At 42.3% G+C, this 27,651-nt stretch overlaps 1 protein-coding gene across 1 annotated transcript in view; it reads right to left on the reverse strand.

Moving 5' to 3' along the window:
• atp8b1 (ATPase phospholipid transporting 8B1) overlaps positions 1–12,157 on the reverse strand; it is a 150,414-nt gene extending 138,257 nt beyond the window's left edge. Inside the window, exon 1 of the mRNA XM_052044231.1 lies at positions 12,101–12,157. The gene's annotated coding sequence lies outside the window, so the exon portion shown is untranslated. The remainder of the gene's footprint in view (positions 1–12,100) is intronic.
• Positions 12,158–27,651: the final 15,494 nt, after the last annotated feature.

Below are 27,651 nucleotides of genomic sequence, written 5' to 3' on the forward strand. Positions count from 1 at the left end.
CATGGCCCTTCCCAAGGACATTGAACCCTGAGAGAAAAAATTCTCACCTCATCTCTATTCTAAATGAAAGTGTCCTTGTTTTCAATGGTGACTCCCAGTTCTGGATTCTCCCACAAGAAAATCTCCACTCACCCTGTCAAGACCCCTTTCTATCAAGCCATTTCTCATGCTTCTAAACTTCAGTGCATACAAGTGAAAAATAAGCTGCTAGAAGGACTCAGTGGGTCCCTAATCTGTTTCCATCAGACTATCACGCACATACCTATCCAAATGAGTTTCTTCTCGCTAGGTTCACCTTTCCTATTCCCCTCCCCCTTCCACCTGGTTCCACTTGCTTTATCTCCCCTCTGCTCTTGTCTGGTTCCACCTTATCACCTACCAGCCTCTGTCTTACCCCTTCCTCTCACTTCTATATACTGGCCATCTTCCCTCTCAGTCTCAGTCCTGATGCAAGGTTTCAACCCAAAAAGTGATCATCCCTTTACCTTCACAGATACTGCTTGACCTGTTGAGTTCTTCCAGCAGTTTGTTTCTTGCTCCAGATTCCAGCTTTTGCATTCTGTTATGTTTCCAGCGAATTCAAGCCTCGCAAGTCTAACCTTTCCATAAAGCACAATCTGCCATTTCAGCTATTTGTCGAGTTAACCTTTCCTGAATTGCTTCCAACACATTTACCAACTTCTTTAAATAACAAAACCAGTATTGGTACACAGAACTCCAGATGTAGTTTCACCAATGCCTTAAATAATTGAAGCATTACTTCTCTACTTTTGCATTCAATTCTTCAAGCAATAAACGATGAAATTCTGTTAGACTTCCTAATTATCTGCTTCACCTGCACACTAGCCTTTTGTTAACGATGCACAAGGACATAACATCTCACTGCATCTCAAAATAGATAATTTCACATCTTCCCACATTATACTCCATTTGCCAGATTTTTCTCCACTCACTTAACTGATCTATATCCCTCTGTAGTCTTCAAATGCTCTCTTCACAATTTGCTTTCTGACCTATATTTATGTCATCTTCAAATTTTGCAACCAATCCATTTTTCATTTCCTCCAAGTTAATTACGCAAATTATAAAAGTTGTAGCCTCAGAACCGATGCCTGTGGCACACCACTCATTACACATTACCTATTCTGTATTCTGGTTACCCATCTATTATTCATGCCAACATTTTACCTCCTGCATCATTTCTGCCATAATCTTTGATGTGGCACTTTATCATATACCTTCTGGAAATCGAAGTATTGTAAATCCACTGGTTCTTCTTTATCCACAGCTCATGCTACTTCTTCGAAGAGCTCCAATAAGTTGGTCACTCATTTGATATCTCTATCACAAAACGATACTGATTTTGCCTGTTGCCTTGGATTTTTCCAAGTGCCCTGCTACAATGTCTTTAATAAGAGTTTCTGAAATTTCTTGTAAATGTTAAGCTAACCAGTTTGTAGTTTTCTACTGCCTTCCTCCCATTTTGAATAAAGGAGTTATATTTGCTATTTTCCAATCTGTTAGAACCTTTCTTAAATCCAGCGAACATTGGAAAATAAAACCAATACATCAACTATTCATGAGTCAGTTCTTTTAAAACCTGAGATGAAGCCCATCAAGATCTGGAAATGTATCAGCCTGCAACTCCACCAATTTTCTCACTACCCGTCATGACCAGTCCTGATGCAGGGTCTCATTCCGAAACTCCAACTATCCTTTTGACTTCACAGATGCTGCTTTACCCATTGAGTTCCTCCAGCAGTTTGTTTATTGAGTCATGGAGTTATACAGCGTGGAAACAGGCCCTTTGGCCTAACTCGTCCATGCCGACTGTGTTGCCCAGCGAACTAGTCCCATCTGCCCACATTTGGCCATAACCCTCTGAACCTCTCCTACCCATGTACTTAATAAGATGGCTTTTAAGTGTTGCTAATGTGCCTGCCTCAACCACTATTTCTGGCAGCTCATTCCAAATACGCACCACCCTTTGCTGCCCCTGATGTCCCTTTTAAATCTCTCGCCTCTCCCTGGGAAAAAGGACAATACCCCCCAGGATCTTATATACCTATATCTGGTCACCCCTCAATTTCCTATATTCCAGGGAATAAAGTCCTCACCTACGCACCCTCTCCTTGTCTCAGGCCCCCAAGTCCAGGCAACATCCTGGTAAATCTTTTCTGCACTCTTTCTAGTTTAATAACATCTTTCCTATAATAAGGTAACCAAAACTGTACACAATACTCCAAGTGTGGCGTTATCAATGTCTGAGAACTGCATCATAACTTTCCAACTCCTATACTCAATGCCCTGACCGATGAAGGCCAGTATGCCAAGTGCCTTCTTCACCACCCTATCTACCTCTGACGCTACTTTCAACAAACTATTCACTTGCACTGGGTCCCTCTGTTCCATCACACTTCCTAGGGCCCTATCATTCACTGTATAAGTCCTACCCTGGTTTGATCTCCCAAAATGCAATAGCTCACATTTATCTGGATTGAAAATCATTTGCCAGTCCTCAGCCCACATACCAAGCTGATCAAGATCCCCCTGTAATTTTTCATAACCTTCTATAATATCTACAACACCACCTAATTTAGTATCATCTGCAAACTTACTAACCATGCCTTGTACATTCACATCCAAATCACTTATACAAATTACAAACAACAAAAGTCCCAGCACCGAGCCCTGTGGCACACCACTAGACACAGGCCTCCAGTCTGAGAAACAATCCTCGACCATCACCCTCTGCTTCCTACCACTGAGCCAATTATGAAACCAATCCACTATCTCCCCCTGGATCCCATGTGATCTAACTTGCCTACCATGAGGAACCTTGTCGAAGGCCTTGCTAAAGTCCATACAGACAACATCCCCTGCCCTACCCGCATCTACCCTCTTGGTTACCACCTCAAGGAACTCCAAGAGATTTATCAGACACGACTTTCCACGCACAAAGTTGTGCTGACTGTCCCGAATTAGACCCTGTCTCTTCCAATGTTGGTAGATCCTGTCCCTCAGCATTCCCTCCAGCAATTTACCCACCACTGATGTCAGACTCACAGGCCTATAGTTTTCTGGCTTGTTTTTGCTACCCTTTTTTAAACAATAGTACCACATTAGCCACTTTCTGGTCCTCCAGAACCTCACCTGTGCCCAGACATGAATTAAAAATCTCTGCAAGGGCCTCCACAATTTCTTCTGTAGCTTCCCACAAGGTCTGAGAATGCACCAGGTCAGGCCTGCAATACCTCTTCCCCGCAAATTCATATCTTGTCCAAGACATCACCACTCATTTCCCCCATTTCCTTAATTTCCATCGTTTTCTCCACAGTAAAAACTAAAGAGAAATATTCATTAAAAATCTCACCCATTTCCTTTGGTTCCACACACAGATGGCCATGTTGATCTTTTGGGGGACTTATTCTCTCCCTAGCCACCCTTTTATTCTTAATATACCCATGGAACCACTTGGAATTTTGCTCCACCTCACCTGCTAGATCCTTCTCATATCCTCTTTTTGGCCTCCTAACTTCTCTCTTAAATGTACTCTTACATTTCTTGTAGCCATCAAAAGATTCACTAATTCCCAATTGCTTAAGCACAGTGTATGCCTCCCTCTTTTTCTTAACCAGAGACTCAATATCTTTTGTCAACCAGGGTTCTCCAAACCTGCCAGAATTGCCCTTCACCCTAACAGGAACATGCAGGCCCTGAACTCTCGACATCACACTTTTAAAGTCCTCCCACTCTACAGACGGTCCTTTCCCTGAAAACAATCTCACCCAGTCAACCACTGCAAGATCCCGCCTAATGGGTCCAAAATTTGCTGTGCCCCAGTTCAGGACCTTAACGTATGAACCAACCTTTTCCGTAACAATTTTAAGGCTAATAGAACCCAAAGTGCTCGCTGACAGAAACTTCCACCACTTGCCCTGCCTCATTCCCCAGGAGAAGGTCCAGTATTGCACCCTCTCTAGTACTGTAGGTCCCTCTATATATTGATCAAGGAAGCTTTCTTGGACACATTTCACAAATTCCACTCCGTCCAAGCCTTTCACACTATGGTTGGCCCAGTCAATATTAGGGAAGTTAAAATCTTCCACTAATACTACTCCATTATGTTTACAACTAGCTGCAATCTCTCTACATATTTGCACTTCCAATTCCCATTGACTATTGGAGGGCCTATAATACAATCCCATCAGAGGGACCATCCCCTTTCTATTTCTAAGTTCTACCCATGTGGCCTCACTGGATGATTCCCCCAAGAATATCCTCTCTGAGGACCATTGTTATGTCCTCTTTCATCAAGAAGGTAAATCCCCCTCCTCTCTTACCTGCACCTCATTCACACCTGTAACATCTGTATCCTGGAACATTGAGCTGCCAGTCCTGCCCCTCTCTCAGCCATGTTTCTGTTATGGCCATGATATCTCAGTCCCCAGAGCCAATCCACACCCTGAGTTCATCCGCTTTATCTGTCAAGCCTCTTGCATTGAAATAAATGCAGTTTAAACCAATGGTCTTCCCTTTTCTTTATTATGCTCCCATCTATCCCGATGACTAAATTTGCTCTTAGTGGCAACAGTATTATCACCTGATTTCTCATCAGCCACTCTATTGCTCAGGGCCCCACCCCCTGCCACTCTACTCCTCCTGAGCAGCACTAACAAATCTCCCAGCCACGATATTGGTCCGCCTCCAGTTCAGGTGCAACCCATATCTCTTATACAAGTCACCCCTACCCCAGAAGAGATCCCAATGATCCAAGAACTTGAATCCCTGCTCCCTCCACCATCTCCTCAGCCACACATTCATATGAGCTACCTTTCTACTTCTACCCTTACAATTCACTTTTGAATGCAAAATACTTGATTAATTCACCTGCCTTCTCCTTCTTTTCTGTGATTATTGGAAGGAGATAGTGAAGGAGATGGAGAAGTTGAGAAAGGGAAGGAAAGAGTCAGTGATGGAACATGTGAAAGTGACAGTAAGGTGGAAATTGGCAGCAAAGGTGATTAAACTTTTGTGTTCTGCACAGGGGCAGGAAACAGCTCCAATACAGCCATCAATATATTGAAAAAAACATGAGGGGCAGGGTAGGTCTGAAACAAGAAGTGTTCCATATGCTCCACAAAAAGACAGACATGACCACTTGCATGACTACTTGCACTTCTTCTAATTTAATCTACTGCAAAAATTGCACACAATGTAATCCCTTCTAGATTGGATGGATAGATAATGTGAGATAATATTTTAATGTGGAATAATCCATTTTGATGAGAAAATAAATGAGGCCACACCTTATTGGACTACTTATGGATTATAAGTATCTACAAAATTGTTGGGCAACACAGTGGCGCAACAGATAAACCTGATATCTGGTGCTATCTGTGTGGAGTTTGCACATCCTCCCAAGTGCTCCAGTTTCTCCCACATCCCAAAGCTGTGTAGGTTGGAAGGCTAACTTGTTACTGTAAATCACCTCCAGTGTAGGTGAAGGTCCAGTTCTTGGATCATTGGGATCTTTTCTGGGGTATGAGTGAATAGTACAAGAGAGACGGGTTGCACCTGAAATAGTGAAGGAGAATCGGGGGAGAATTGAAGGGCACATGAGAAGAAAATAAGTGGGAGAATGAGACTGAATGGATTACTCTGAGAGCCAGCATACACTTAATGGGCCAAATAGTCTCCTTCGATGCCATGAGGAAATGTATAATATGCATTTATATATGTATGTATGCAGTAGAATAACAGAAGAATCTGGTGTACTGATGCACAAATCACTAAAAGAAGCAATTAGAGCATTAAAAAATTGCATGCTGCACTGGATTCCATTGTTATGTTGAACTTGTTTGGATTCCTACTTTAGGCCATGCTTTGTATTTTGTGAACATTTCTCACTTCTATTTTAGCAGGTAGACTCACTGGAGAAGGTGTTAAAAGTTTTCCTTTGCAAGCACCAGCTAGGAGCCATGTCAAATGACCATGCTGATATATAGCAATGACAGCAGTGTATTTGATTAATGTCTGCTTACAGTTGTGGTATTTATTTTAAGAATACTATATTCTTGGGTAGCCTGTGTTAATAGCAGTGCCAATGCTTTCCCACCTCACTGTGCCTGCCTCAAAAGCAATAGTGATTAATGTTAGGGCAGAATACACAACGACCAAGAACACATACCTAAGTTAGCGGAGACACAAAAGCCTGCAGATGCAAAGAGTGAAGCAAAAGACTGAAGTAAAAACAAACAGGTGGAGGAAATCAGTGGGTTGAGCACAATCTGTGGAGGGAAAGAAACTGTTGATGGAAGGGGGTGTTACGGACTCAGTGAAAGTCCCTTTAAGATAGAGAGTGTGTGTGTATGTGTGTGTGGGGCATGCTTACGTCAATAGAAGATAAAGGACGTAATGACGTTGTTGAAGAAGTCAGAAGAAGAAGAAGAAGGAGAGAGAGAGAGAAGGGAGAGAGACACCAGCCTGCTTGTTTTCTCTATCGATGGATGAGAAACAATAACTGTGTTTGCCACTGAAACCCATGTATGGAAGTTGGAAGTAATCCGGTGGAGTTCACTTTGTTGCTGACCTGTAGAAGGAAACAGGTATTTGTGTGTGGACGACCACAATTCGGATGCTTTTCGGGGTGAGGAAGTCACTACCGAGTAAACACTGAAATGTCGTTTGGGTTCCATCGTGGAACATTTGGATTTCGTATGTACTCTCTCTCTGTTTTTCTACATCTACATCTTATCTTCAGACAACGGTGGTTGTTGAAGAAGCCCTTGCTCATGTTTCACCTTATGGCTTGCGGAACTGAACTTTAAGAACCATTCCGGAACTGGGAGTTTTGGACTTAGCCACACACACACACGAAGAGTTTAGTTTTGGGGTTAACGTTCAAGGTTTAACATTTTTGAATTCTAACATACTAACATTTTTACTTTTATTTTACGTATTATCATAAGTAGTAATTAATAAAATAGTTTTTAACACTGAATCATGCTCAGTGTGTTTCTTTTGTTGCTGGTTCGTGACAGGGGTGAGACAGGGTCTTGTGGGTGATAGGTAGACCACGGAGGGGTGAGGAATGATGGGCAGATGGAGCCAGGTGGGGAAGGGCCAGAGGGAAGGCTGAAGATGGGGAGAGAAGCTGGAGGGTGATGAGTGGGGACTTGTCTCCAATTGCCACCCCCCACTCTTTTTTTCTTTTTCCCCTGCTTGCTTCTGCCTATCGCCCACCTGCCTCTGTCTCCCAGCTCCACCCCTCCATCTCCCCCACCTGGCTCCATAAGCCCATCATTCCTTACCCCTCCTTGGTCCACTTATTACCTACCAGCCACTGTCTCACCCTCAGCCTCTCCTCTTTTACCAGTTACCTTCCCACTCCACTCTCAGTCCTGATGCAGGGTCTTGACCCAAAATATTGACAATTCCTTTACCTCCATGGGTGCTGCTGGTCCTCACTGAGGTCCTCCAACAATTTGTCAGTGGTTGTCTCTGAGTCTGACCAGAGTCTCAGTGGGATATTCAACTATTAAAAGTGAATGTGGGTTGATAATGGTTGAGCAAAAGATGAAGTTTAAGTGATATGACCCAAAGCCGGTATATTTGCAGCTTTTTGAAAGTAATGATTCATTCTTTTGTTTCCCAGTGACGGAAGCAAATTCCACGCTGTAGGACTGACCTGAGTGCCATTTGACAAGATTTCCTTGTGTGTGGGAGTGGGCAGATATAATTGCAATAAAATAAAGTGATTAAACTGCTTGGAAATCTGAAACTCAAATGGTCCTCTGTAAATATTTACAGAGATTAATCAAGGTCTTTATATTCAGGGGTGAAGTTCTGTTGAATGAGTTTCAAATGTTTGAAAGTCTGAACTCTGAGCTCTGCTGAACTGGTGCAAGTAAGATTTCATCAGATAAAGAACCCTTCTGAGGCCAGGCTGCTGATAAACAAGTCCATTACCATCGTGCTTTTATAACATTTACTGCATATGAAAAGTTAAAGGAATATAATAATGAAGCAGGTGAGGAAATAGCAGATGACTTGATATGATATAAAAAATAAATTTCAATTATTATGGTTGAAATGAACTTGTTTTGAAATGATGTTGATTGTTACCCGAAAACCCCAACTCTTTAACACTTCTTTCTTTGACCTCAACACCCACTCCCCTTGTTGATTTTTCATAATTTCTGATCTCACAACTTTAATACTTTTTACTTATTACAACACAGAAGGAGGCCATTTAGCCTACTGAATCTAGTAGAACAATCTCATCGGTCCATTTCCTCTCTTACTTCCCTGCAACCTATTCTCTCTCATAGGCCCGTCAACTCCCTTTTTGGATTATTTTGCCACTTAACTACAACCTGAGCGATTTACAGCAGCCAGTTATCCCACCAGCACATCTTAGGGACGTGGGAGGTCATGGTCATGGGGAGCACATGTAAATTTCACACAAACAGCACCCAGGGTCAGGAGTGAACCCAGGCTGCTGAAACTATGAAGCAGCAAGTCTAATTTACACCTGTGCTTTGTGCCTCCTACTTGGTCTTCAAGTTCACATTTTCTGCCTCCGAGAAGGGAGACTCAAATGAGTTTGAAAACTACTAAAGGATAAATTGATGCTAATTGTTAAAATAATCAATGGTATACATATTAAATACCCTGGAGGGCAGCAAGGCAAAAAGTTTAGGCAGGTCATCAGATCATCATTGAGAAACAACAAGATCTGTAATGCTAGATATGCTTTCAACATCTAAGATCTGAACTGTGGTCTGCATGGTTTAGAACTTTAGGATTGCAAAGACCAATGTGTCAAATGCAAGACCTGGCTGGTTGAAAACAACAAACTGGTCAAAACTGATCTTGAGTTAAAGAACAGCTAAACAGAGGGAGCTCTTCAAAAAAAAGAATTTGATTTAACGTTGGCCAGAATAAATTCCTATGGAATAAGATCTTCCAAACAATGTACTTTTTTAATTTCACTGAACTCACTCCACAAACCAAGTTTTATATTTTTAGGCATGGAAACTTAAAAATGGAACATGTGAGGGTTGCAAGGTTGATTAGTGCTGATACTATTATGGAAGAGAGAGCCTTGCAATAGGACTGGTGACAATTAGGGGAATAATATGTAGAGATCAAGAGTCAGAAATGCCAAGTACTTTCAAGAGGAGTTAACTGATGGGCTTCACTTTCGGCAACTCATTGTTGCATTTCTTATGTGGTTGTCAAATGCTTATTGTATTAACATCAGATCACCTTTATGTGGACTTCAGGTAGTATTTGATTACCTTTCTTGGCAATGCCTTTGGAAAATAACATTGAGAAATTCACTGAGCCATATATTCTGCAAGAAGAATGTTAGAACGTTATCTCCTGCTATATTTAAAAGATAAATGAAATATTATCAAGCAGTTTGCTTTCTTGGATGTCATGTGTGTGACTGAAGTTAAAAGACCATGTATGCGGATGATGTGTCAGAATATAAATGCTTCCTCTGAAGCAATATGATCTCCAGGTATTGCATGAGAACTTTAAACATGTGATCCAGTAATTATCATACAGCAGCCATTAACTGAGTACAGTTTATCCTGTATGATTTTATGGTGATAATGTTACTTGGGTGATCCAATATCAAGCCAAATAGTTCTCAATCCAGGATTTTATTTGAATATTATATTGGTGAAAATGGGATCTTCCAGGGATATGCTTAAACCTGTTATAGATGCCTTCATAACACATGAAAGGTAGAGCTTCTCTACTCAACAATAGCAATATCTTGCACCTTTAACACTGTAAAATGTATGAACAAATTTATTTAATCTAATTTGACAGTGAGCTAATTAAGAAGATATTAGATGATCAAAGTATTGACAAAGAGAGAGGTTTTAAGGAGCATTTTAAAGAAATGGAGAGGGGGAGATTTAAACAGGAACTTTTAAGGCCTTGACAACTGAAGGCTGAAAGCAATACAATTAGATTTTATAAAACAAAATTTCCATCATCCCCAGTTTCCATGAATTTAACAGTTTGCCTACTGCCAAATATAAGATGCCTTACCTGTCTGAGACAGTAACAAAAAATCTTTAAGGACCCTAAGATCCCTCTATACATCAATGCTCCTAAGGGTCTTGCCATTTACTGTGTACATTCCTCTTTTGCATTTGACTTCCCAATATGCATCACCTCACACTTGTCTGGATCAAACTCCATTTCTCCACTCAAATTTCCATTTGATCTATGTCCTGCTATATCCTTTGACAACCTTTCCCATGATCCACAATTCCATGGATTTTTGTGTTGTCTGCAAACCGTCTGATTTTACGACTGGAGCACTCTGAAAGAACCCAGAGAGGACATGCACACAGATCGAATGGGAACAAAATCACTTCAACATACTTCAACATCACAGGATGTGTTCTGAACATCAAATTGGCTCACCCATAGAAGACAGAGGGTGGTGGTGGATGGAGCGTATTCTGCCTGGAGGTCGGTGACCAGTGGTGTTCCGCAGGGATCTGTTCTGGGACCCCTGCTCTTTGTGATTTTTATAAATGACTTGGATGAGGATGTGGAAGGGGGGGTTAGTAAGTTTGCAGATGATACAAAGGTTGGTGGTGTTGTGGATAGTGTAGAAGGCTGCTGTAGATTACAACAGGATATTGATAGAATGAAGAGCTGGGCTGAGAAGTGGCAGATGGAGTTCAACCTGGATAAGTGTGAAGTCATACACTTCAAGAGATCGAATTCGAAGGCAGAATACAAGGTTAATGGCAGGACTCTTAGCAGTGTGGAGGAACAGAGGGATCTTGGGGTCCACATCCATAGATCCCTCAAGGTTGCCATGCAGGTCAATAGGGTTGTTAAGAAGGCGTATAGAGTGTTGGCCTTCATTAGTCGGGGTATTGAGTTCAAGAGCCGCGAGGTGATGTTGCAGCTCTATAGAACTCTGGTCAGACTACACTTGGAGTATTGTGTTTAGTTCTGGTCGCCTCATTATAGGAAGGACTTGGAAGCTTTAGAGAGGGTGCAGGGGAGATTTACCAGGATGTTGCCTGGATTGGAGAGCATGTCTTATGAGGATAGGTTGAGCAAGCTAGGGCTTTTCTCTTTGGAGAGAAGGAGGATGAGAGGTGACTTGACAGAGGTGTACAAGATGATAAGAGGCATAGATCGAGTAGACAGAGACTTTTTCCCAGTGCGACAATAGCTAACATGAGAGACATAATTTTTAGGTGATTGGAGGAAGGTATAAGGGGGATGTCAGCGGTACATTTTTTACACAGAGAGTGGTGGGTGCGTGGAGTGCACTGCTAGCAGAGGTTGTGGGGCAGATACATTAGGGACATTTAAGAGACTCTTAGATAGATACATGAATGATAGAGAAATAGGGGGCTATGTGGGAGGGAAGGGTTAGGTACCTCTTAGAGCAGGATAAAATGTCGGCACAACATTGTGGGCCGAAGGGCCTGTACTGTGCTGTAGTGTTCTATGTTCTATGAATCGGTGTATACACAAACACACACACACACACAAACACACACACACACACACTCACAGGGTGCAGAAAAGATTCATAGGAATGTTAGCAGGATTGAAGGACCTGAGTTATAAGGAGAGGCTGGATAGACTGAGGCTTTTATCCCTGGAGTGTGGGAGGCTGAGTGGTGACCTTGGAGAGGTTTATAAAATCATGAGGGCTGTGGATAAGGTGAATGGTCACAGTCTTTGTCCCAGGCTAGGGGAGTCCAAAACTAGAGGGCATAGATTTAAGGTGAGAGGGCAAGAATTTAATGGGGACCTGAGGGGCAACTTTTTCACACAGAGTGGTGGGTATGTGGAATGAGCTGCCAGAGGAAGTAGCAGCGGGTGGTAAAATTACAATCTTTTTAAAAGACATTTGGACAGGTGCTTGAATAGGAAAGGTTTAGAGGGATATTGGCCAAACACAGGCAAATGGGGCTAGCCCAGGTAGGCACGTTGGTTGGCACAGACGAGTTGGGCTTAGCACTTAGCAAATGAGGCCAAAAGAGGGAGTAAATGGAGAAAGAGAAATTTAATTTTTAAGATTATATAAAAATCTTACTTCAAATGGTGCATTTCTACCTGCGACACGATTTCATCAGAAATTTCATCTGAAAGATGACACGTATGTCAGTGTAGCCTCACTCTCTTCTGTGGTGTACTAGCGTGTCAGCCTATATTTGGTGAACAAGTTCTGGAACCCACAGCCTGCTGACTCATTACTTAAATGGATCAGGAAGGTGAAGCAAATGTAGGTGGACAGCTTCAGAGGCTTGATCAAAGTGTGATTTGTTCAGCAATGCTTTTATAAGTACCAACAGTCATTTGCCAACTAGGCCATGTGTACATGCAACCTTTGATAATGCACACAGAGATTATTCAATCATTGGGGATGATAAGTGATTTCAGACCTGCCTTGACATGTTGTGTGCAAAAGCATATGTCCCAGTGGGAATTAGACACTGTAATAGGATACTTGGCAATTTCTTTTTCTAAATTGCTTAATTTTTTCAATTGATGTTAACCCAATTAAAGCCACTCCCTTGCTAACGACATATTGACCAACTGGTTTTTCAGCTTTTCGTGCAGTCTGGTTTCCAGACCAGAATTTCACACATCTGGGCCAAAGCGTATTTCTCACCTCTCCACCATTCTGTCAACTCTACCACTATCACACAACCAATGCAGCATTTTTTACATTCTACAATTCTTCATTTCCTTTTTCTCCAGGTGACAATTCTGCCATCAAAATTCCTACCTCAACACTCCTGTGCACTTCCACTTTCCAACTGCCTTGCTTAACTCTCTGTTACTTAAGCCGACAATTCTCTTGACATCCATTGAACAGCTGACTGAGTGCTGCCTTCATATGATTAGTGGACATGTACTACATCCTACTGGCCTGCTGATACAAGCAGTGGGCTAAGAGCCACTCTTGCCAATCTCCTTTCTATTCATCCCGACCCTTTGTTGTTCACCCTCTGGATTCTCCCAGTGGGTCAGCTATTACCACCCTCCTCCTCAGTTCTCTCCAAAATGTTGATTCACTTGTGAAGAAACCCCTTGCCAGCCATCATTTTCTTGTGGATATTGCCTAACCTGTTGAATATTTCCAGACTTTTTATTTGTTTTTGTTTCAGCCTCTTGTGATGTGGATGATGCCATTGGCATAATGGTCAGATCAGAGCTGTAACTGGGGTATGCTGATACATTCTCCAGAATTGAAGCTTTTTTTGGCTTTACCTTCCACCACCTGTCCTGCTCAGGTATCATTTTGGCAGTTTGGACCAAATCACAGCTCACTCTGTTGTCTTACCTTCAGGCTCTGTCTCCTCCACTGAGCATTAACTTGCTCACGTCTCACTAAAAATGGTATTCTTTCACAGCCTCTGCACCCATTCCCCTGCCATCACACATAAACCATTAAATTTTCTCACTGAGGTATCTTCACTGCATTTCTTCCTCAGCCTGTGTTCTGGATGATGTCTCATCCTTGGTGATTCTAACTCCATTTCAATTCTTCCTGTTTGCTCTCTGTTGGATTCACTGGATCCATCCTTCCTTCATTTCTCTCTCCTTTTATATTCACCATTCCGGATTCAGGCCCACTCTACTGTCATCAGCATAACCTTACAACTCCTGGTACATCAATCACAACTTCCTTCTATTACTCTTCCATTGCATCCACTTTTCCTCCATTAACATAACTTGCTATAGAATCTGTCCCAGAAAAAGAACTCCTTCCCATTTCAAATTACTGCACTTTCAGCATCCCAACAGTGTCTAGCCTTTGGTCCTCTAATCCCATATCATGCTTGCATGATCCATCTGTTTAACCACAACTTTTAGCTCCATTTCGACTTCCAGGTCTTGAGTAAAGCTGTTTTTTCTCTCATCCTGACTGTTCATCTTGGTAACCCCATACCTCCATTCCCTTAAGTCCAAAGAACATACACATGAATAAAGATGGCCAGATCAGGCCATCCCATACAAAACATAATCAGATCCTATTTCTGCCTGCCCAAACTGCTTATGCTCCCAAGATTAAGCTGGACAGCAAACATAACCTTTTCTTAACTGAAGTCTCTCTCCTAATCTGAACATTTGCCATTAGCCACCCATTTCCCCAAGATTGTCAGGTTATGGATGAGGCTCTGCACAATCTGCTTCCCTACCCCAGAACTCACATCTCCCACTACGTTTTTCTCCATTTCCTCTCTTGCTCCAAACTGTCCATAACCTGCTCCCTCAGTTCTATTCCCACTGCACAGCTGACTATTCAAGGTCAGGACCCGATGCAGGGTTTTGACCCGAAATGTTGGCAATTCCTTTTCTCCCACAGATGCTGCTCAACCCGCTGAGTTCCTCCAGCAGATTGTTTATTGTTAATGACGGTCCAGTGTCTTCCTTCTGTACAGCGCTTCTGGGACTCCATGATAATTCCCAGATGTGTCTGTAATTCAAAAGAAGCAGAGATTTGAATAAGGAAGACTTCATTGTTTTTTAATGATGAAGAAGTCAGGGATGAAATTTAAAACTGGTGGAAAATCAGGAAATCATAAATAAATATTTTTGTTCATTTAAGAACATGACTTAAGATATGTTTTGCAACATTCAGCTTCCAGGTGACAAAACTACCATGTTAGTTTCCTAGCAGCTGAATTCTACACTTTGTCTTATTGACCTCACTATTTCTGATCTGTAATTTCTATTGTGATCCAAGGATTTTGGAATTCAAACTTTTAAATCCTGACAACATATACATATTCGTTTTTCCTCATACTACAGGGTAAGAAAATACTTTTGGCAAAAACATGACAATGCTCCTCAATCTCTCCTTGATTTTAGTTAGTTTGTAATGCAGAAAATGGAATCATTTCAATTGATTAGTCAGAGAATAGTAAGGCTGCTACTATTCCTGCCATAATGTTGGGCAATTATTTCAGACGTCAGCACTAATGACTTGCACTAACACGGCACTTCTAAAATAAAAAGAAATATTTTATGATGTATTGTTATTATTCACTGGTATATGACTTTGATATCATACAACTTAAATGATCTGCAATTAAGATACTGGCACATTATGTTTTCTTGGTAGGGCTTTCAGTCTTGGTATTACCTGCGACCTACATCCAGTATTGCTTCACGATTAATCATAATGACGCTGCTCTTTTTCTCTGTGTAAACCTACCACACCCTATGTTATCCCTGCAATTTTTTTTCTTGAATGTTACTCTCCTCTGTGAAGCACGTGAAGCACTAATATATCTCATTGGTACACAGTCTTGTTGTAGGAGCCAAATAATTTCATCAGTACTATTATGTTGCCACATGAATGGCAGAGAATGTTGCCAACACACTCTGCTTCTGTCTCAAATAAGAAAATAAGAAGAAAAGAAATAGAAACAGGAGTAGGCCATTTATTCAGATCATGGCTGACCTTTAACCTCAGCACTACTTTCCTACACTAATACCACATCCCTTGATTGCCCTAATATCGAAATATCTCCGTCTTCTCTTTAGTGGAGAATTCCAAAGATTCACTATACTCTGACTGAAGAAATCTGTCCCCACCTCGGTCTTGAATTGTCATCTCCTTATTTTGAGACTGTAACTCCTGGTTCTAGAGAACCCAGCCAAGGGATACAACAACTCTGCATCCACTTTGCTCAGCTCCTTAAGAAATTGGTAATTTCAATGAGTTAGAGTCAAAGAGTTACAGGATTGTACAGCTCAGAAATAGGCCCTTTGTGACCATTGTACCTATCTACACTAATCCCACTTTACCACATTTGGTCCGTAGCCTTCTATGGCTTGGTGATTCAAATGCTTGTCTGGATGCTTCTTAAATGTTGTAAGATACCTGCCTCCACCATCTCTTTGAGCAATGCATTCCAGATTCCAACCACTCCCTGTATGAAAAAAGCTCCCACTTAGACCTCCTCTAAACCTCTTACCTCTCTCACTGTATACATATACCCTCTTGTTTTTGATACCCCTACCATGGGAAAAACATTCTTACTCTCTTCCCTATCTATCCCCCTCATAATTTTATATACCCCTATCACGTCACCCCTCAGCCATCTCTGCTCCAGGGGAAACAAAACCAGCTACTGCGCAGTTCTAGTTTCCACACTATGAGAAAGATGTGATTGCACTGGAGGGGATTTATCAGGATGTTGAATGGATTGGAGGAGTTTAGTTATGGCGAGGATAGGTTGAGTTTGTTTTGCATGGAGCAAAGGAAACTGAGACCTGATAGAGGTATATAAGAGCCATAGATAAGGTTGATATTCAGAATCTTTTTCCCATAGTGGGGGTGTCTAAAACAAGAGAGCAAAGGTACAAGGTGAGGGGTAGCAGGTTTCAAAGGGATCTGAGCTCGATTTTTTTTCACACAGGGTATGGTGGCATCTGGAATGCACTGCCCAAAAAAATGACACCCACCCCCGTGCTATCATATCCTTCCTATAGTGTGGTAACCAGAAGTGCACATAATACTCCAGTTGAGGTATAACCAATTGTTTATGAAGTTGTAACATGGTATTCCAACTCTTATATTCTGTGCCATGGCTGATGAAAGCAAGCAGCCCATATGCTTTCTTCACCACCCCATCTACCTGGGCTGGCACTTTCAGGGATCTTTGGACTTGTACCCCAAAGGCCCTCTGTTCATTCATACTCCTTTGGGTCCTACCACTTACTGTGTATGTCCTACCCTTATCTGACCATCCAAAATGCATGACTTTGCACCTGGTGATGGGTTGCAAGTATTAGACAATTATTTTCAGGCCTTCATCTCTTTTGTTCATTGTTCCCTTAATGCAAATGACCTTTCCTGGATTGGTTCCCACTGAATTATGGCATTTAGATGCCCAAGTACAGCCCTGTACAACTAGAATGATTTCAATCAGTGACTGTAAGTGAGCTTTAAAGATAGCGTGTTGCTGAGATATTTCCAGTCCTGGTCTTAAAAGTGATGTCAGCAGGAGAAGAAGGTGGATTTTTTTTCATGTATTCTTTTTTCCAGGATCTGGGCTTCACTGTCAAGGCCAGCATTTATTAAACATCCATAATTGCCCCTGATAAGGTGATGTGAGCTGCCTCTTGAACTTATGTTGTTGGTGAGGGGGTTCCAGGATTTAAACCCAATGATGATGAAAGGCCAGCAATATATTTTCAGTTAAGAATGGTGTTCTACTTGGAGGGAACCTGAGGTCATGTTTCCATGCATACTACTCTTGTTCTTCTTGATGGTTCAGGTTGTGGTTTTGGGGGTGTTTTTAGAGGAGCCTAGAGGAGCCTGGGCGACTAACTGCAATGTATTTTGAAGATGGCGGTGAAGGAAATAATAGTTAAGGGTGTGAATGGGGAGCCAATCAGGTGGGCTGCTTTGTCCTGAATGAGGTTGAGTTTCTTGAGAGCTGTTGGAGCTGCACTCATCCAGGCAAGTGGAGGTATTCCATTATTTACTTGTGCCTTGTTGATCGTGGAAAAGCTTTGTGATGTCAGGAGGTAAGTTGCTTGGCACAAGATGTGATCTGTTTTTCTAGCCACATTATTTATGTAGCTGGTCCAGAGAATCTGATACACTACTTATATGGGGCTTAATGGATGCTAGCCAATTGCTTGTCTAATTATTTCCCTACATTGTTCATATTGCTGATATTTGCACAATTATAAATGTTAAGCTCCCCTTTAATATTACTGCTGGGCTAATGTCCTTAAATACATCAAAACTCCTTTAAAAAATGCTTCATTTGGTTGAACACAGAACTCTGGTTTCATATGCAAAGCAGCAGAATGCCTCTGCTGAATGGTGTGAAACATTCCTTGTAAAGTTCATATGACTTTCTTGATGTCATGAAACTTACTTCTGACCTTTTTCCATATGAATGAACAATACAAAAAGTAAATACTAAACTGCTCAACTTTTTCTGGAGGGGAGGCCAGATTGTCAACTCAAATCATGCTGAAGGCCATTCACATGATGCAGAAGTCCTGAACTTTTTGGCAGCTCCAAAAAGGCTCCAGCTTTTGAGATGGCACCAATTTCTTGCAGCTTGGCAGCAGTTAAATTGGGAAGTTGGGCAATGATCGGGTGAAAATTCAGCAGCTTCATACACTTCAATAGAGAGTTGCAGCTGTAAGAAAGTAAAGTAAGCTTTAAACTACAGTAATTTAGTTAATTTAAATGTATGTATTTGTTAGCTAAATACATATAACTACTCCTAAATTACTTTTGTTTTGTAGATTCTATGTACTTCAATTTTTAAGGTTTTTTAAAACTTTGTTTTTAAGTTTGTAGCACCCTTTAAGTTTTAATACCTTAATTAATTTTGAAGTTTTCAAATATTTTTCAATCTTTTTTGAATTTCACACAGCTTTTAAAGGCAACAGTAACCTGTGATGTGGACATTTCCGCATTTATTGCTTGGGCAGTAACGTAATTTATCAGATGCCATTGTCTGAATTGGGAGCGCTGCCATTCAAGTGTTGCACCTGCCTCTTTGATGAAACAGGTTAAGAGAGGGTTGCGTTCCAAACATTTCTTCAGGAGGAGGTTTCCATTGTGAGTTTCCTTTCCTTCTTTTGACCTTGCCAATCAGGTTCTTTCAGAGAATTGCAACCTTTCTGACCCTGCCACTGATGTTGCACAATTTGTATCCCTTTGGGATGTGGGCCAGGGCTTTGTCAAGGCTGAAGTAGAAATCCTTATTGGCTTTATCAGTACTTCCAGAGTTGGGCTCTGCGCAATGATGATTATAGTGTTCTGATCCCACATTAGAAAAAGCTGGAGGATCATGAGTTGCTCCTTAGTGATCGAGCTCAAGTACAGGTTATTATTATCAGTGAAGATGACCACAATATGACCAGGTTGTCATAAAAAACATATCTGGTTCAGTAATGTCCTTTAGGGGACCAAATCTGCCATTTTTATCCACTAGCCTGTATGTGACTCCAGACCCACCAATGTTTGACTCTCAAAATGCTCTTTGAAATGGCCTGCAAGCACAATAATCACTACATACAAAGAGACACAGTTGCACAATAATCATGAGATTCTTCCATGTTGAACAACATTTGAAAAAGGTGCTGTAAATAGTAAGGAGAAAGAATGTACTCTGGATGGAGAACTTTAATGTCCATTACCAAGAGTGGTAACACCAACACTGACTCAGCTGGCCAAGTCCTGAAGGACACAGCTTCTGGACTAGATCAGCAGCAGGTAGTGAATGAACCAACAAAAGTCTGCCTATGGCAGATGCATCGGTCCATGAGATTATTGGTAGAAATGCCCACTACACAGTTTTTGTAGAAAAAATTACCTGCCTTTACAGTGAGGACACTTCCTGTTCAGGCATGTGGCACCATAAGCATGCTAAGCAGGATAGACTCAGAACAGATGTGACAGCTGAAAACTGGGCATCCATGATGAGCTCTGGACCATTAGCAGTAGCAGAAATGTAACTTCCATAATCTGTGACCTTGTGGCTGGCAGATCCTTCATTCTACCATTGTGATTAAGCCAGGGGATCAACCCTGCTTCAATGAGAAGCACAGAAGGACAAGCCATGAGTCGTGCCAGCCATACCTAAAAATAAAATGCCAACCTGGTGAAGCTTCAACACTAGCTTATGTGCTAAGCAGTAGAAGCAGGAAGCAATAGACAGAGGTAATCAATCTCACAATGAATGGAGCAGTTCAAAGCTCTGCTGTTATGCCATATCGAGGTCAAGAATGGTGATGGGAAATTAAACAGTAAATGGGAAGAAAAAGCATCAAAGATATCCCCATTCTCAACTGTAGTAGGGCCCACTCTGTGAGTGCTATAGACAAGACTGAAGCATTTCCAGCTAGGTTCAGCCAGATGTGCTGAACAGATGATCTATCTTGGCTTCCTTCTGAGGTCCCCACCATCATGGAAGCCAGTCTTAAGCCAATTCAATTCATTCCATGTGATATTAAGAAATGGCTGAATGCAGCAAAGACTAGGGGACAACAGCCCGGCTTAACATTCTGAATACTTGCACTCCAGAACTAGTCTAGCTGTCACAATGGAATTATAATAACAGCATAAATCATGGGAAATTGTCCAGGTATGACTTATTTAGAAACAGTAGCATGAATTATTTCACTGTCTGAAGAAAATAATGTTTGATGGCCAAGTCTGTACCCAAATCTGCAGCAATATTGTATTTAATCTGATGGTAAACCAGCATTAAACCAACATTGCTGAAAAGTTAATCAATCTTTCTATCCCAGTTTGCCAAAGGGAACCACAAGTGTTTTTAAAGAAACTTTTAAAACAGATTGTAAGCTGAAAAATCTGTGATAAGAGTCATTCATATAGAGATACAAACCAGGTTAACAGAAGGATACAATTTTTAAATAGCTTTCTCCGCAGCTGTGATTATAGAGCCATAAAGTTATAGAGCCATACAGTACAGAAACAGGCCCTTTGGCCCAGCTGGTCCATGCTGACCAATATTCACTTCTAAGCTAGTCCAATTTGCCCACATTTGGCCCATATTGCTCTAAACTTTTCCTATCCATGTACCTGTCCAAGTACCTTTTAAATGTTGTTAATATACCTGTCTCAACCACTTCCTCTGGAAGCTCGTTCCATATACTGACCACCCTCAGGGTGAAAAAGTTGTCCCTCAGGTTCCTATTAAATATCTCACCTCACGTTAAACCTATGCCCTCTAGTTCTTGATTCCCCAACCCTGGGAAAAATACTGTGCGCATTGACCCTATCTATGCCCCTCTATAAGATCACCCCTCATTCTCCTATGCTCCAATCAAAAAAGTCCTAACCTGCTCAATCTTTCTCCATAACTCAGTCCTTCAAGTCCTGGCAACATCCTCAAGATTAAACAGTCTGCAAAATTTTTAAGTCCACAGAAAGTGTACACTGGATAAAGAGCTTTCCAAGGTGCTGACAAACTCAGAATTCTTCCACATCAAAACAGGTTTACTGCAAAAAAACTGATTAGAAGGACTAATTTTCAGCAAAGCATGGACCTTTAAGGAATATATTCAACATAGGTGGCACAGTCAAAAGGGAGGAGTTTGCATCAATCATATTGCCATGGATGTATTATAAAGGGGCTGCTTGGGGGAGGGCAAGCTTGATGAAACTTACAAGGAAATTGCAGGCAGGATCGGTCTTCGATCCTTCGAATGTTTGCTGGGGTAAGTTGTTTGTAGAGTCAAAGTTAGAAAGAAGCACGTGTGATTCAAATTACAGTGAGAGTGATGTGGAGCAAAAAAATTAGTCACACATGTCCATACTTAGGCCAACCAGAAAAGTATTTATGAATCAATCTTTCAGCTGCAGGAGGGAGAGGAGCCTCATCACTACATTCTCTCCCTGATTGAACAGAGCGTGGCATTTTTATATGTAATTTGGAGATGAGTTACAATGTTTCCACCAACTTACAAAGGCCCAGTTATCACCTCTTAACCAATCCAAAGCAAGAAGGTGCATGATCAGTTACTTCTCTCATTACTTTCCCTGTATGGCCAACACTTAACTTGGAGGCCCTGCTTCTGGTCAATATCCAAGTCAAACCCAAACATCCCCTCAATTCAACCAATCAATAAATCGTTACTCAACAGACCTGTTCTCACTAGCCACATTTCCTCTAGGTTATTGATGCTCATCAGGATTGTCACTATTCCATGCAGCCCTGCAGAGATTAATTGTCTTGGGAACATTCATCATGGGAATCCCTGGCCAATGACTGCTTAAAATAGAGAAGAAGCATCCAGGGTGACACAGAGCACCTCAAGTCTATTCACTGGGAGCACATGGAAACAGAGTGATAAAGGCTGAAGGAGCACATTGAATCCCTATTCACTCATCCACACACCCACCCATCAATCATCTACTGCCCTACCTGCAGCAGAGTCTGTGGATCTCACACTTGTCTTATCAGCTACCACAGACCCAGAGATATGGAGTGTAAGCAAGTCATCCTCAATTCCAAGGAACCATTTAGGAAGAGGAATGAAATAAACTATGTCTAAAACACATTTCCTGACAGTGTCATAATATCACTCCGGCATACCTGTGCTGTGTTCATAAAACAGAAAGAAGATTTAAGTTCACTAGCATCTTTTTCATTCTTAGCAATATTAAATTTTCATTTACTACCTCTCATGCATTGTCTTGTATTGACAGCTGCTTGGCTTGTTCTTCTCCACAGATCTATCACAGTATAACAGATTTCAATATTACCCAGTCAGATTTTATTACAGGATATATAATAGTTCAAGTGGGTATGTTTGTAAAGAGATATATTACTGTTTAACTTGCTCTTTACACACCATATGCCACTGGAACTAGAGTTCAGAATGCAGATTTGGTTATGTTTACAACTTCAACACAACCCTGTTTTGCGGTTTTGAAACAGTTAAATATTTTAATTTTTTTGGTCTAACAACTGTTTCTAATGAAGCTGCGATGATACAAAATATGACACTTTTTCGCACATTTCTGACACATAAATAGTCACCCACCTAGAGACATTAATAATTGGAGAAGGAAGATTTAATTACAAAGTAAAGGGAGGGAGATGAGGAAATAGGAATCAACATAGACAAATTAATGGGAAAAGCAAATGTGCAATTTATGAATAATTAACACTTCTGTCAATTCTTTTTGCCAGTTCTTTCCCTGCCCTCTCTTGAAAGCTGAATTATGATTCTGAAGATAACTCTTTGCCTTTTGCGCCTGGTTATTTCTCATGTACTGATCTGAACAGATCAGGTTACAGCTCTGTTCAAACTGGTTCTCTGTCAGTTTCCACACAATACATTTGCCGCCAGGGAACAGTGAAATGAATCTGACTTTGTTTTCACTGCTTCAGTCTTGCTGAATCTGCTCAGCAAAAGTCAACTGCATTAGCATGGTCTAGGGGGGAATAAAACTATAGCTTTTGTTCTCGAGTTAGATAAATTCCTGGAATAACCAAACATTTTTCCAGGGTAGAAATAACCAAATATTTTTCCAGGGTACTAGAGAGCATAAGTTTAAAGTGAGAGGGGGAAAGGAGATTTATGAGGCAAGTTTTTATGCAGAGAATAGTAGGTGCCTGGAATGTGCTGCCGGAGAAGGAGTGGAAGCAGATACGATCACAATCTTTAAGAGGCATTTAGACAGACACATGAACAGGCAGCGTGTAAAGGAATGTAGACCATGCGCAGTTTAAATTGGTATCATTGTTGGCGCAGACATTGTGAGCCGAATGGTCTGTTCCTTTGCTGTATTACGTTCTATGTTCTATAATCTTAAAGAAATTTCAATAAGGGCTGTTAGATACTAGCTCTACTGTTGTCTCCTTTTCTTAGATAATCCCTCTGGACCAAGAATGCCTTTCTTCCATTCTGATTTAAGGGTTCTCAGGTGTCTAATGAGCTCTGTGTGGGAACAGCAGACTCTTCCTCAGATGGGGCAAGTGGTGGCTGCAGGGTGGTGAGTGGAGAGTCTATGGTACGTTAACTTCTTCCACTTACTCAGGGCCTCTATGTGCTCTGATGCATGAGGTTCTCAAAACTATCCCAAATATTGCTCCTCCACTTTGAGAGGTCATGGACCAGAAACCGGCTTTGGTGTAGGTGAACAAGCTGAACAAGCACAGGACTATAACACTTTTCAGCAAGAGGTCATTTGGATCTATGGTATCATAAAATCATAGAAAGTACAGCACAATACAGGCCCTTCGGCCCACAATGTTGTGCTGACCTTTAAACCTCACCTAAAAACTGTCTAACCCCTTCTCCCCACATGTCCCTCTATTTTAAATTCCTCCATATGCTTATCTAGCAATCTCTTGAATTTGACCAATGTACCTGCCTCCACCACTACCCCAGGCAGCACATTCTATGCCCCAACCACTCTCTGGGTAAAAAACCTTCCTCTGATATCTCCCTTGAACTTCCCCCCCCCCCCCCCATTACTTTATAGCCATGCCCTCTTGTATTGAGCATTGGTGCCCTGGGAAAGAGGCGCTGGCTGTCTACTCTATCTATTTCTCTTAATATTTTGTATACCTCCATCATGTCTCCTCTCATCCTCCTTCTCTCCAAAGAGTAAAGCCCTAGCTCCTTTAGTCTATCCTCATAATCCATACTCTCCAATCCAGGCAGCATCCTGGTAAATCTCCTCTGCACCCTTTCCAACGCTTCCACATCCTTCCTATAATGAGGCAACCAGAACTGGACAAAGTACCCTAAGTGTGGTCTAACCAGAGTTTTGTAGAGCTGCATCATTACCTTGTGGCTCTTAAACTCGATCCCATGACTTATGAATGCTAACATCCCATAAGCTTTCTTAACTATCCTATCCACCTGTAAGGCAACTTTCAGGGATCTGTGGATATGAACCCCTAGATCCCTCTGCTCCTCCACACTACCCAGAATCCTGCTATTCACTTTGTATTCTGCCTTGGAGTTTGTCCTTCCAAAGTGTACCACCTCAAACTTCTCTGGATTGAACTCCATCTGCCACTTGTCAGCCCAGCTCTGCATCCTATCAATGTCCCTCTGCAACCTTCGACAGTCCTTCACACTATCCACAACACCACCAACCTTTGTGTTGTCTGCAAACTTGCCAACCCACCCTTCTACCCCCTCATCCAGGTCATTAATAAATATCACGAAAAGTAGAGGTCCCAGAACTGATCCTTATGGGACACCGCTGAATCTGAATGTACTCCCTCCACCACAACCCTCTGCTTTCTACAGGCAAGCCAATTCTGAATCCACATGGCCCAGCCTCCCTGGATCCCATGCCTTCTGACCTTCTGAAGAAGCTTACCATGTGGAACCTTGTCAAATGCCTGACTAAAATCCATATAGACCACATCTACTGCGCTACCCTCATCAATCTTCCTGGTCACTTCCTCAAAGAACCCTATCAGGCTTATGAGACATGATCTGACCTTCACAAAGCCATGCTGGCTGTCCCTGATCAGGCTATGGTTCTCTAAATGCCCATAGATCCTATCTCTAAGAATCTTTTCCAACAGCTTGCCCACCACAGACATAAGGCTCACCAGTCAATGATTCCCTGGACTATCCCTACTTCCTTTTTTGAATAAGGGGACAACATTTGCACCCTCCAATCCTCCGGTACCATTCCCGTGGACAATGAGGACTCAAAGATCCTAGCCAACGCTTCAGCAATCTCCTCCCTCACCTTGTGGAGCAGCCTGGGGAATATTCCGTCAGGCCCCAGGGACTTATCTGTCCTAATATTTTCTAACAGCTCCAACACATCCTCCCTTTTGATATCTACATGTTCCAGAACATTAACCTTACCGACACTGTCCTCAGCGTCTTCAAGGCCCCTCTCCTTGGCGAATACTGAAGAGAAGTATTCATTGAGGACCTCACCCACTTCCACAGCTTTCAGGCACATCTTCCCACCTTTGTCTCTAATCAGTCCTACCTTCATGCTCATCACCCTTCTGCTCCTCACATAAGTGAAAAGAGCCTTGGGATTTTCCTTAACACTACTTGCCAAGGCCTTTTCATGTCACCTTCTTGCTCTCGTCAGCCCCTTCTTAAGTTCCTTCCTTGCTACCCTATATTCCTCAAGAGACCTATCTGATCCTTGGTTCCTAAACCTTATGTATGCTGCCTTCTTCTTCCTAACTAGTTGTTCCACCTCTCTTGTCAGCCATGGTTCGTTCACCTTGCCATTCCTTCTCTGCCTCACTGGGACAAATTTATCCCTAACATCCTGCAAGAGATCCCTGAACAACAACCAAATCTCCATAGTCCCTTCAAAAATGTCATCCCAATTCACACTCGCAAGTTCTAGCCTTACAGCCTCATAATTTGCTCTTCCCCAATTAAATATCTTCCTGTCCTCTTTGCTCCTATCCTTGTCCATGACAATGCTAAAGTTAGGGAGTGGTGGTCACTGTCCCCCAAATGCTCACCCACTGAGAGATCTGTCACCTGACCCGGTTCATTACCTAATACTAGATCTAATGTGGCATTCCCTCTAGTCGGCCTCTCAACATACTGTGACAGGAATCCATCCTGAACACACTTTACAAACTCTGCCCCATCTACACCTTTGGTACTAAGCAGGTGCCAATCAATATTTGGGAAGGTGAAGTCTCCCATAATAACAACGCTGTTATTCTTGCACCTTTCCAAAATCTGCTTCTCAATCTGCTCCTCATATCTTTGCTGCTACCGGGGGGGGGGGGGGGGGGGGGCCATAGAATACTCCCAGTACAGTAACTGCTCCTTTCTTGTTCCTAACTTCCACCTATACTGACTCTAGTGAGGATCCCTCTACATTATCCACCCTTTCTGCAGCTGTAATAGTATCCCTGACCAGTAACGCCACCCCTCCTCCTCTTCTACCCCCCCCCCCATCCCTTTTAAAACACTGAAATCCAGGAATATTCAGTATCCATTCCTGCCCTGGTCTCAGCCAAGTCTTTGCAAGAGCCACAATATCATAGTTCCACGTATTTATCCAAGCTCTCAGTTCATCACCCTTATTCCTGATACTTCTTGCATTTAAGTAAATGCAATTTAGCCCATCTACCTTTCTACTTTTATACCCTATACTCTGCTTCTCCTTCATCAAACCCTCTCTATATGTTAGATCTGACTTTACTCCATGCACTTCTTCCACTGACCCACCCCTCTGGTTCCCATCCCCCTCGTAAACTAGTTTAAACCCTCCCGAACCACATTAGCAAACCTGCCTGCAAGGATATTGGTCCCCCTTGAGTTCAGGTGTAACCCATCCACTCTGTACTGGTCCCACCTTCCCCAGAAGAGATCCCAATGATCCAAAAATCTAAGTCTTTGCCCCCCGCACCAACTCCTCAGCCACACATTCAACTGCCATCTCCTCCTATTCTTACCTTCACTATCACGTGGCACTGGCAGCAATCCTGAGATTGCTACCCTTGAGGTCCTGTTCTTCAGCCTTCTGCCTAGCTCGCTAAACTCCCTTTTCAGGACCTCATCCCCCTTCCTACCTATGTCGGTGGTACCAACATGTACCACGACTCCTGGCTGCGTTCTCTCCCGCTCAAGAATGCTGTGGACTCAAACAGAGACGTCCTGGACCCTGGCACCTGGGAGACAACATACCATCCAGGATTCTCACTCACATCCACAGAATCTCCTGTCTGTTTCCCTGACTATCGAGTCCCCTATCACTATTGCCCTTCTCTTCTCCTCCCTTCCCTTCTGAGCAGCAGGACTAGTCCCAGTGCCAGACACCTGGCTGCTGCCGCTTGATCCCTGTAGGTTATCCCCCTCAACGGTATACAAAGGGGAAAACCTGTTACTGAGGGGAACAGCCTCCGGGGTCCTCTGCACTGTCTGCCTGTTCCCTTTCTTCTTCTCTCCCCTGATGGTCACCCATTTCTCTGCCTCCTGGACCCTAGAAGTACCTGCTCTAAGGGGGGGTGACTGTCTCCCGATGCACAGCATCTACACATCTCTCTCCCTCCCTGATGCTCCGCAGTGTTTGAAGCTCATCAATTCTGAGCTGAAGTTCCTCCAGCCTCAAGCACTTACTGCAGATGTGGTCACTGTGCACCACAGCAGGGCCCACTAGCT

Source organism: Pristis pectinata, chromosome 2 (genome assembly GCF_009764475.1).
Source record: "Pristis pectinata isolate sPriPec2 chromosome 2, sPriPec2.1.pri, whole genome shotgun sequence".
Lineage (NCBI taxonomy): Eukaryota > Metazoa > Chordata > Chondrichthyes > Rhinopristiformes > Pristidae > Pristis > Pristis pectinata.